This window comes from Canis lupus, chromosome 5, assembly GCF_048164855.1.
Source record: "Canis lupus baileyi chromosome 5, mCanLup2.hap1, whole genome shotgun sequence".
NCBI classification, from domain to species: Eukaryota; Metazoa; Chordata; class Mammalia; order Carnivora; family Canidae; genus Canis; species Canis lupus.
This window is the reverse complement of record NC_132842.1, coordinates 30,406,723-30,418,772: the sequence shown is the minus strand read 5'-3', so window position 1 is coordinate 30,418,772 and position 12,050 is coordinate 30,406,723. Positions and strand designations below refer to the sequence as shown.

Here is a 12,050-nt window from a genome sequence, read left to right as displayed (position 1 = left end):
ACTCACTTCCAAGACCTGCTGCATGTTCGATGCACTTCCCTTGGCCGTGTTTCATGTTGGGCCCTAATTTTTGGAGTCTCCTACCTTGTATGGTCTCACATCCTCCAGGCATTAATGTGATTGAAAATTCACGGCTGAGCGGAGTCGCATACAGCGTTGGAGAAGGAGCGACTTGGCATGTACCTTCTTGTCAGAGCATCGTTGCCGTGACGGGGGGGCGCTGATGGACAAGGCCATCCGCAGGGGCTGCTGCATCTGCCCTTTAGCTTGATGCCTGACCTTCGTGTCACGAGGAGAAGCAAAGGGCGAGGCCCTCGCACGTTTGAAAGCACCTGTTGTCTGCTTAGCTTGCCGTGGCGGCTGTCCGCCTGCAGCTCTGGCTGCTGCTGCCTTCTGCTCCAAGTCCGTGCGGTTACACATCTGGCATTTGAGAGTGAAGAAGGCCTCCTTGGGTCTAAAGTACGCCCCCCAGGGAGCTCTCTGAGCTTGTTTCTGCGGTGGCCTCCAGCTTCCTAGCATAGCACGGATGGGTCAGCAGGGGGAGGGTGGGGCAGGAATGGAGGGCACCCCTGTGTTAGGAAGTGAGCTCTGAGCCATCTCGTTAATCAGTTTTCCTACCTCATCTGGCTTTTTTTTTTTTTTTTTTTTTAATGAAATTGTAAGGAAAAGTGTTCACACAGAACAGGGCTGAGTCTCTAGGCATTGTAGAGAGGTTCCGGGCAGGATCAGAATGGAGCTGGCCATAGAACTGCCGTAATCTCCCATAAATCAGTGAGAATCATCAGTTCCTCAGTGGACAGTGACCCTGGAGCCACATGGAAAAGCTGCATTCTGCGTGGTTAGGCCTCCTATTATAACAGAGACGACAAAATGTAACCGTAGCTCTATCGGTTTCCTGGGCAGCCCAGAGCAAATCACCACAACCCTGTGGATTCAGACTGAATTTTTTTGCTTCCACAGTTCTGGAAGTTACATTTCTGAAATCAAGGTGCCAGTAGGGTGGCGTGCTCTCGGGAGGGTCCTTCCTCGCCTCTCCCTGGCTTCTGGCAACTGCTGGCCACCCTTGGCATTCTCTGACTTAGGGACTTGATTCCGGTTGTCATCACGTGGCGCTCTGTCTCCATTCTCTTCTCTTCCAAGGCCACCAGTCCCGTTGGCTTTAGGGCTCACCCTACTCCAGTATGATCTCATCGTGACTGATTACATCTGCAAAGACACTGTTTCCAGCTCATATTCTGAGAGGTCGGAAAGGACATAAATTGGGGGTGGGGGGAGGAGGACACTATTCAACCCAGTCCAGTAGCTTCAATAAGAGAATGCTTTTTGGATGCCTGGGTGGCTCAGTGGTCGAGTGTCTGCCTTCAACTCAGGGCGTGACCCCGGGGTCCCGGGATCGAGTCCTGCATTGGGCCCCCTGCACGGAGCCTGCTTCTCCCTCTGCCTATGTCTCTGTGTCTCTCATGAATAAATAAATAACATCTTAAAAACAAACAAACACGGGATCCCTGGGGGGCTCAGCGGTTTAGCATCTGCCTTCAGCCCAGGGTGTGATCCTGGGGTTCCGGGTTCGAATCCCACGTCGGGCTCCCTGCATGGAGCCTGCTTCTCCTTCTGCCTGTGTCTCTGACTCTCTCTCTCACTCTCTCTCTCTCTCTCTCTCTGTCTCTCTCATGAATAAATAAATACAATCTTTAAAAAAAGCAAACAAAACAAAACCCTGATCTATGTCTGTAGGACTCAGAGCTGGCTAAGGAACTCCTCAACTGACTTTTTTTTCCTTGAAATCCAGAGCCACTGCATTACTCTAGAAACTCCGGGGATGTCGCGATGCTCAAGGTGTACCGTTGTGCAAGCATGACCATAAAACAGTGCCAGCCTCCCATATCGTGCCCAAGAGTCCTCCGGTCTGGGGAGATGAGTCCCCCTCACCCTCCTGCATCCAGGCCACCGAGTCTGCTCCGCGCTGCTCTTCCTCTAAACACGGTCTCTGTCATGCCCGTCCGTGCAGGTCCACCGAGCTCCCAAAGGTACAGCATTGGGGTTCGGCCTCAACCCAACCAGTCTGGACGTTCTCAGAACCAAGGGGGAAGACCTTTTTGGGGAGTGAGGGACAGAGATGCCATATCTGCTAAAAATAAAGACCTTTGGCCCCGTAGGCAGTCTCCAGGAGGCTGGGACAAGGATGGAGGAAGCCGGTTTTCTCACCTCCTGCCACCGCACACCTCCCCTGGTCGGCTGACTCAGCCTCTTGGAGTCGACTCGTGGAGTCTGAGTCACTTGGCTTCTGTGTCCGCCTGTTCCGAGTGTTCGGCCGAGGTGAGCCCCTCATTGGCGAAGATCGTGTCCTCCTCCAGTTTGTCCTCATGTTTGTGTCTCCCCTGGGCCTCAGCAGCCCCGGCAGTTGTCGGTGTCCCACACATAAAGGATTTCAGTGAGCCTCGTGGAGGAGACGTGCCGGTGGGGAGGGCACGGTCGTCCGGGCTCCCGTGGAGAGCTGGGGTGGCAGGTGTGCGGGGAGGGCCCTCCCTGCCCACCTCCCTGACTTCTGTGCTCCTTATCTCGGAGCGAGGGCACCCTGAGGGCCGCGCGGAGCAGGCCGTTGCCCGACACCACTAGCTGCAGAATGCTTCCTGTTTCTTGAGGAAATGAAAACGAGCCCTCTCCCGAGACTCTCAGTAGGCTCCCTACTGGACGGTGGCTGATGCAAGCTCGACGGTGAGGGTGCAATTTCCACACTTTGTGACATCTCGGGACTGTATTATTTTTCTAACAGTAATTCTGCAGGAATGAAGGCCATGCTTGTCCTCCAGACCATTAGACAGATGCGTGCTTTCTGCCACAAATAAACCTTTCTCCGACACGTCCTTGCGGCAGGACCAGCCGTTGCTTCCAGAGACTGAAGACACTGCCACCTGGGCGGTGCATGAGATCCACCGTGCTCTCTGATGGTCCGGGCGAGCTCATTTGTGCTGAGACGTTTCCTCTTCCCAGGGCGCAAAGGGGAAGGGGGTGCTGGAGCAAGATGTCCAACTGCTTTATGTTGCAAGTCAGATTGGAAATATTAGATGAGGAGGGAATAGGGCTCTAACTTGTTTTTTTTTCAATATTACGAGATGCCATCTCCCTGCTTATCTGCATAGAGTAATTATTTAAGCTAAACTATAATTCATTCGCTGACTGGAGCAGGGTGAAAAACATATTCAGGGAAATGATGTTATTTCTTTTTTTTTTTTAATTTTTATTTATTTTTTTAATTTTTATTTATTTATGATAGTCACAGAGAGAGAGAGAGAGAGAGAGAGAGAGAGGCAGAGACACAGGCAGAGGGAGAAGCAGGCTCCCTCTGTGGGGAGCCTGATGCTGGACTTGATCCCGGGACCCCGGGATCACTCCTTGAGCTGAAGGCAGATGCTCGACCGCTGAGCCACCCAGGCGTCCCCTCTCAGGACTATTTTTTTTTTTTTTTAAATTGAACACAAAGCTTAGGAGGTATTGCTTGCTTGCTTATTTTTTATTTATTTATTTATTTATTTATTTATTTATTTATTTATTTATTTATTTATATCTTTTTGGTATTGCTTATTTAACTGTCATTGTAACAAATGTTTACTGAGCACTTTTTATGTGCCAGGCCCTGTGCGAGACCAGGAGGACCAAGATGTATCTGCATTCCAGGCCACACGGAAATACCAGCACGAATTCAGCAAAGGTCGCCTTGTGATCGGCTGACTCACTCATTTAACAAATACTCGTTGCTCATCTGTAGTGGCTCAGGCTCTTGGAGCTGAAGAGACACAGGTGAATGTTCTCGGTCAGTGCTTCTAGGAGCACAATCTTGCAAACATGCAGCCTTTGTTCCCTAAATGTGGAGGAACCACGACGGGGCAGGCTCAGGGGCTCAGGTCCTGAAGGAAAATATGGGTCAACAGGGTTACAGCCTTGCTCTGCTTTTGGGGGAGGGTCTTAAGTACCAAAGGCTGGACTTGGGGGGCTGGGGGCCGGCCTGAGGCGCCCCCGTGGGTCTGCTAGCTCTCTCCGTGGGGGGGTGAGGTCCCCGAGTGACTCGTGCACCAGCCTTTCCCCCTTGCTTCCCGTGAGTGAGGACATTCCCCTGGTCAGAAGGCCAGCATCCTCTCTCCAGCTCTGCTTGCCGTGGGGAGTTCCTGTGCCCCCAATGCCCGCCCTTGTCACCCCTTCCTTGCTCCCGATAGAGCCGCTGTAGCTGTCCCGTCAGGGCCCAGAGCCTCTCTGGGTCACTTGGCAGTGGAGACGGGAGATGAGTGCGGCGGCCCAGTGGGCGCTGGCACCTGCCCCCATCCCCCGGTTCCCCGCCCTTCTGCTGAAACCATTGCTGCATCTTGGACAGCGCGGGGCGAGCCACTCTCCTGACCCCTTCCTCCCGCCTCCCCAAGACGGCTCCGTGGTTGGTGGTGAGGGGGCCCCCCCAGCCAGCAGCGAGCCAGATGACGGATGCCAGGAGGCCGTGAGGCTGGTCCCAGAGGCCCCGCAGGCCGTCACCCCTCCCCGCGGCTTGAGGGCTCTGGCTCTCGAGCTGGGTCACGTCAGCTTCCTTCCACATAACTGTCCTTTGGCCTAAGCTCCCTCAGGTTTGGTCACTGTCCCTTGGCACCAAGAGCCTGGGTGACCTCCATGGCTACTAGCGAAGCGCCCTTGCCCCGTGGGACTGTGGTTTCAACTCTTGCCCTTTCTCTAACCGCCCAGAGCCGGCCCTCCCTCTAGTCAACAGCTGTCCTTCCGTGCGGGCCCTGGGCCTTGGGACACTCCACAGGGACACGGCCACCGGGCGCCCCCGGGGACACGGCACCATTTAGAAATTCGGTCCCCGGCTAACTCTTGAAGCCGGCTTGCAGCAGCGAGGGTCTCGAAAGCTCTTCTCCAGCCCCCTCTAGAAACTCCTCAGCAGCAGATTTAGAATCTTGCTTTCTTTTGAGGTTTAAACATTTTCTTGCAAAAATAACCCTCAATTCAGAACGTCTGGAAAACCCTTACCCTGTTTTATATCTTTTACTGTCTTCATTGGGATATTTTTGGTCGATAAATAACCTCAGTGTCTTGGGACAGGACCTGGACTTGCTGATAATGACATGATTGTTCCTTTATAGAGTCCCTTTCTTTTAACTGTGGAAAAGCTTCTATTTAAGCAGAGGAACATGAAGCACAGTAAATTCATACTTTCGATATTTGGGGTTAAGTTCAGGTGACTAGTATCTACTCGGCATTTTAAGAACTTGTAGTTTTAAGAGAATGTGGCGAATGTGAGTATCCAGTGGACCGACCTCGGTCCCACGTTAATATATATATTTGAGTAATTGATGTAGACTTGTGATTTGAGCTAAAAGGTACAGTGTCATTTTGTTAAGATTATAAGCAATATGGGGACATCTAACAGGACTTAAGATTCACCATATTTAGTTGGTTATTTGGGAAGGCTTGCATAAAGCATTTCATAAATGCAGTTTTAAGTTGAGAAGGTCTTTTTTTTTTAAGATTTTATTTATTTATTTGAGAGAGAGGGAGAGAGAGAATCGAGCCCAGTGTGGGGCTCGATCCCAGGACGCCAGGATCATGACCTGACCTGACCTGAAGGCGGACGCTTAACCCACTGAACCACCCAGGGTCCTCAAGAAGGCAGTTTAAATAACCGTATTTCTACACGGGGCCAGTCACAAAGGTTCCCCTTAACAGTGACTGTTATATTTTACTACAGTTTATGTGCTAAGGTTTTAAGTAGAATAGCATAGGTTTAAGTTAAGCCTAAAAGCTGAAGGAAAACCCCAACTTTCAGATTTGGATAAACTGAATATTAAAAATAAAAATAGAAAAACCATCCTCTAGTTTTAGGAATAACTCCGAGCAGTCTTTCGTGTGTATAAAAGCCACCCTCGTGTACAGTAAAAATAGACGCTCCTCTCACATTGGAAAGTCTGTGCTCTCTTCCCAGCAGTCATGCGGTCCTCACCTTTGGGCAACAACTAATATTCCCTGCATCTTACAGACGGGGAGACAGAGGGCAAAGGAGGGAAGAAATGCCCCCCGCGGGCAGAAGGAGAGCCAGCCGTGACGCTGCCCCTGAATCTTCCACACTCCCGCAGCCTGGCTGGCCCACCGTCCACCCCACCGCTCCTCTCAGTCGTCCCTATCTCGGGGTCAGTGAGAGCCCATTGCAAAGACTTGCCCTGCTTCTCTGGAAGTGATTATGTGACTAATTTTAATCACGGCGACTGCTCGTCCCCCTGCAGAAGGACCACAGTGGGGGCGGGAAGCCCTTGGCCAGAGCCCTGGAGCCTGATTTCTGGGAAGGAGGCAGCCTGGCTCCTCAGCCCTAAATAGATCATTAAGACAAGGTCGGCCGAGGATGGATGGTTCCCTAGCCCCCTGAGGACTGCGACATCCTGGCTGCAGGACGGGGACCCCAGAGGACAAGGTGATCGGGAGGCCTGTGCTCCATCCTTTCTAGCTGGGCACTAGGCAGCCGCCTCCCCAGTGGAGGCCAGCTTTGTCCACAGAGAAACGGGTGGCCCCTCGCCTCTGCTGGGACCCAGTATTGGTCCACATGCTATGAAGAAGCAACCATAGCCTGGTCACACACTGGGTGGAGCAGCTTGGCTCCATCCTGGAGTCCTTTAGGGCTCTGGTCTTTTCCGGGGCTTCATCCTCAATTCAACTCCAGCCCTGGGCTCAGGGTGCGTCGAGGACCGGGTCCACCCCCTAGTGTGGAGCCTTGTTTCTGTGGCTCTTTCCTTCCCGAGCACAGGGCAGCTGTCCCCAACCCAACCCGGCAGGAGCTGGGCAGCCTGAGGGCGCCACCAGCATGCAGCCTGGAGCCAACAGCAGGGTATGAATACAGTGGCACGTCCTCCCATCCCCGGCCTCCAGAATCGGAACAGGATCTGTCCCCTAGAGACCAGGCCCTGATTTCTGAAACTCCAACTGGAAAGAGGAAGAGAATAAATTACATCCCAATGCAGTCAGGGCCGGCCTGGGGACCGGTTCAAACGGGAGGGTCATGGGGAAGGAGGACACCCTCTGGGAGCCAGGTCGGACTGATTTGCTGGGCACCGCGCCCCCCCCCCCCCATCATCCATAAACCTGGTGCCAGTTTGTACTCGTTTATCCCATTTGAGGACTTACTCTCTGGCCGGCAGGAATCCCATGTGGACCCCAGGATTCCCGGCCCTGGCATCCACAAAGCTTCCGGTTACTCCAGAGCTAATCTAAGCACTGCCAGGAAGAGAACTGGTGGGTAAAATTCAGATCCCAAATCGGCTGGGCTGAGGGTAGGGAGGTTACGTGCACCAGGCCTGAGTCCTTTAGGGCAGGGAGCTCTGGGGTCCCCGAAGAAGAGGTCAGGGCTCAAAGTGGGAGAAGCCATCAGCCTGCCCAGCTGACCTGAAGAATGGCGGGGGGGGGGGGGGGGCTTGTGGCAAGCACGCCGCCCTGGGAATAAGGGTGGCCCCGGCTGATAGCCAGCAGGACGCAGGGACGTTCATTCCCACAGACCCCGGAGCTGAACTCTGCTGCTGGGCGTGAGCTCGGAAGCTGGGTTTCCTGCAGATGGTCTGCAGGTCATGCTCACCTCGATGGCAGCCTCCGGGGACTCTGGGCAGAGCCCCCAGACGCCTGCGTGTCTCCCCACCTACAGGACAGGTGGTGTTTGAAGTCACCAAATGTGTGGTGACAGGCTGGCTATACTGCCTGGAAATCTGGGGGTTCCCATCACTAAGGGCCCCGAGGGGCCCAGGGCACAGCCGGTTAATTTTTCAGGTCTCTCCTTTGGTGAGTTTTTTTTTTTTTTTTTTAGATTGTATTTATTTATTCATGAGAGACACAGAAACACAGGCAGAGGGAGAAGCAGACTCCACGCAGGGAGCCCGATGTGGGATTCGATCCCCGGTCTCCAGGATCACACCTGGGGCTGAAGGCGGCGCTAAACCACTGAGCGACCCGGGCTGCCCTCCTTTGGTGAGTTCTATCTGCGGCCTCCGCGATTGCTAGAGATATTGGTTTTGCTTTTGCTTTTGCTTTTTTTTTTTTTAAAACTTTTTATTTTGAAATTTCAAGGTTACAAAAGATACTGCAAAGAGGACAGAATTCTCACCACCCCCACCCCGGACCTCACCCACGTTCCCCAGTGTTAAGTAAGCAGGGCACGGTTACCGCATCTGGGGGTGGCCCCAGTAGGCTTCCCGGGTTACCAGCTGCCCTACTCATGTCCCTCGTGTGGCACAGGAGGCCACCCCGGGGCCCGCATCCCCATTTGGGCCTCACGTGTCTGCAGCTGCCTTTCAGCAAGAACGCTTCCTCTGTGTGCCTTTGTCTTTCACGGTTTTGACATTTTTGAAGAACCATCTGCAAGTTATTTTTGTCGCGTCGTCTAAAGGGTGTCACGTCTCCTCACGGGCAAGTTCGGGTTATTGCGTTTGGGGTGAGAGTATGTCACAGTACTGTGCCGGGTCCTCAGCACGTCATGTCAAGCGGCACCTGATGCCGGTTTGGGCCCTTACAGGTGACGTTAGCTTCGAGGATGTGGTCGAGGAGGCTTCCAGGCGTCTCTACCGCAAAGTCCCCCCACCCTTCCCCTTCGTAATTCGCAAGTACCTTGGGGGAGATACTTGGGGACCGTTGATCTTTCTCGCTGCGCTTTTGCTGGCTGATCCCCTCACCCACCGACAGGCCTGCTATGAAACAATTATGCCTGTGCTTCTCACCAAACAGCGACTTTTCTGGCTCCGTGATTCCTTCTGCGTCTATTAGCTAGGATTCTGACCATGTCCATAAATTCTAGAATTTGTGAGGAAGAGCTTTTCCTCCTCCCTTATATATTTATTCAATTTTTAAAAAAAATTTATGTCAGTATGGACTCCTGGGTTCTCACTTTATTCTCTGGGTCACAGTCCATTACTACCATGCGTTATCTTCTGGCTCAGGTTGGCCTCTGTGTCTTCTGGACACGTCCTCGTCATTTGTTGGCACCTCGGCAGAATGATTACTTATTTTGGGGGGCACCACAAAACCTTCCCGGCTCCTCTTGTGTCTCGCTGTTCCGATCCTCCCAGGTCTCTTGGTTCCTTTGGTGGGAGACTGGTATTACTGTTTACAGTTTTCTCCTGATGAGAAAATCTATGTGGATCATCGATTCTTTCATAGTTACCTACGTAGACATGCGTGTGCACGCACACATGCACACACACACTCACAATTTGGTAATGGACAGTTAGGGAGCTCATCCCCAGGCAGCTGCATTTCCCTTGTCTCACTCGACCCCACAGATGCTCAGCTCCGACATTCCTGGGCCGGCCCACATGCTCCCAGCCTGCACCTCCCAGATGCTCCGAATGGCTTCTCTGCTCTTCTGGGACCCCAGGGACCCTGTTCCAGCTCTAACAACAACAACAACAATAAAGCCAGCTACCTTTCATTGAGCACTTGTGCTCCAGGAAAATATGATTTCATCGAATCCTTACAGCAATCTATGAAGAACACATTATGCCCATTTTACAGACAAAACACTGAGGCTGGAGGAGGGTATGTCACAGAGCATAGGAAGCCGCGGCAGGGTTCCCACCAGTCTCTTCCCTCCATCCCTGCTCTGTCGGACCCATCCTAGGGCTGGCTCTCAGCAGGACCCCAGGTCCTGGAAAGCTGAAGGAAGCAGGAGCTCCCCACTAAGGGAACCAGGCTGAGGGGCATGGGGCAAGGGGGTGCCCTGCAGTGGGGACGCCCCCCGCTGGACTCTCCACAGGGGGATTCCGGTGGAGGTGGGGCAGGGCCCTGCTGCTCCCAGTCCCCAGGCACTCCCTTTCCTTCCTTCCTCCTTCAAAGGCTCATTACCGCTGCTCCCTGACCCCATCAAAAGGTTCCCTCCTAGGGCCCTAATTCCTTCGTTGGAGACAAAACCTTACCTTCTGCTAAAGAGGGAAGGCTTGGAGATGCAAATTCTTGCTAGGGAAAGGCCCCCCGCCAGGGAGGAACTGCCAGGGTAGAAAGCCATAGATCTCTTCTACTTGCATGTTACCCTCCCTGTGGGGACAGCATGAAAGAGGTCTGGGAAGGGGGCCCTTCTCCTCCTGCAGTAAGAAAACCCGAGGCTAGGGGCCTGGCGCTTCCTGCCCCAAGAGCCTGCGCAGGGTGGCACCCAGCAGCATGCACGGATGCCCGAGGGGGAGGCTGGCTGGTGCCCTGGGTGAAAGGAGCCCCCAATTTTGATCCAGTCCCGCCAGGGCCCTTCCCCTTCACAGCCCGGTTCCACGCTCCTCCCTGGGTCTCTGTCGAGGAGAACTAGCAACATCCCGATCACCTGAGAAGCTTGCTAGCGGCGCAGACTCCTGCACCCTCACCCCTGGCCCTACTAAATCAGAAACTGCTGCGGAGGCCCAGCCACCCCGTTACCCACCCAGCCTCCAGCCCGCTCCCCTGCCCGCAGCGCCTCTGTTCTCCGGACCTCAGTGACCCCACCATGCCCCTGACGGCCACCGTTCTAAAGTGACCGGCACTGGGACCCACAGGAAGAGTTGAAGCTGGCCCGGCAACACTCCTCGGTTCCCCCAGGGTTCCAGCCACTAGATTTCCAGGCGCCCCTTTGCTGTTAAATGCTCCTCAGAAGAGCAGGGTTAAGTCCATTAGCCTGAGAGCAGAAATGTGAGCGGACACGGGTTGGGGGTTCAGCGAGTAACGACACGATGACTTCACTCTATGATTCCCACTATATTGTTCACGGCGCCTGGGAATATATTCTCAATCTAAAATTGCTTCACGTCTTGCCTCCACGTGAGCCCGGGACGCCAGGCCCCCCACCCGGCCCAGCTGCCCACCCCGCACCTGGTCCTGGCTGCCATGAGCAGATCCAGTTTTTCCCGCCACTCGCTTATCTCTTGTGCGGACTCCCTTGTGCGGAGGACACACTCTTTGAGTTCTGAAATGCCACCATCATGGCTGATTCTGATTGGGAGCGAAAGAATGTCCCCGGGGTTATTAACAACAGCTGACGTCCTGGAGGGCTGCTGCTCCACAGTGACAGGTGCAAGGCAGCCCAGAGTCCCACCCGTGCTCTTGTTCCTCTAGAGGACTGCGGCCAACGCGGGGCCATCGGGCTCCGTGAGCCCGGACCGGTTTTCCTCTGGAGGCTCCTGAGACGCAGTGTGTGGGGTGTCCCCGCCGCCGGCAAGCCCGTTCTCCAGGGGTCCCGCAATCCTGTTCAGTTCTGACATAACTCCCTGGAGTTAGCACAGACCCCACAGGGGAGGTAGGGGGCTCAGCCCCCCAAGACCACCCCCCACTTCAGATGCCAGTGCAGCTGCTGGGCACCAACTCTTCTGTCCAATTGGGCTACAAAGTCAGGGGGATCCAGAACTTTCCCTCTTTCAGGGTTGATAATCTGCTAGAGCTGCTCACAGAACTCAGAAAAGTGCTTTATTTGTTATTATCAGTTTATTATAAAGGATACGACTCAGGATCTGCCAAGTGGAAGAGATGGCTAGGACGAGGCGAGAGGGTACAGGTGCACCGACTGCCCGTGCCCTGAGCTCGCCACCCTCCCAGTGCCTCCCCGTGCTCACCAACCTGGAAGCTCTCTGAACCCCATCTTTTAGGGGGGTTAATGAGGTTTCATTATGTTGGTGTGACTGACCACTCATGATCCTCCTCATTTTTTCTTTTTTTTAAAGATTTTATTTATTTATTCATGAGAAACAGAGAGGAAGAGACATAAGCAGAGGGAAAAGAAGGTTCCCTGCGGGGACCCCGATGAGGGACCCAATCCCGGGACCCTGGGGTCACGCCCTGAGCCGAAAGCAGATGCTCAACCACTGAGCCACCTGGGTGGCCCAGACCCCACTCATTTCCCAGGCCCTCTCTCCTCCCTGGAGGTGGAGGGGTGGTGCTAAAAAGTCCCAACCCCCTAAGCATGAGGTGGTCTTTCTGGCCACCAGCCCCTATCCCAAAGCTGCCTGGGTGCCCCGGCCACCATCAGTCCTTCCACGATCACGCAAACACTCCCTCCTCCCTGTGGAGATTCCAAGGTTCCCATGTGC

The 12,050-nt window shown here is 54.0% G+C and overlaps 1 long non-coding RNA gene across 2 annotated transcripts; it reads left to right on the top strand.

The window, feature by feature from the left end:
- Positions 1–646: 646 nt before the first annotated feature.
- On the top strand, positions 647–9,443 carry LOC140633416 (uncharacterized). 2 transcript variants are annotated; one of them, XR_012031033.1, is made up of 6 exons: positions 647–2,027; positions 2,157–2,715; positions 3,632–7,260; positions 7,823–7,983; positions 8,083–8,159; positions 9,291–9,443. It is a non-coding gene; the product is annotated as an uncharacterized lncRNA (long non-coding RNA). The 2 variants fall into 2 exon arrangements; XR_012031032.1 differs by having other exon boundaries at positions 8,083–9,443.
- Positions 9,444–12,050: the final 2,607 nt, after the last annotated feature.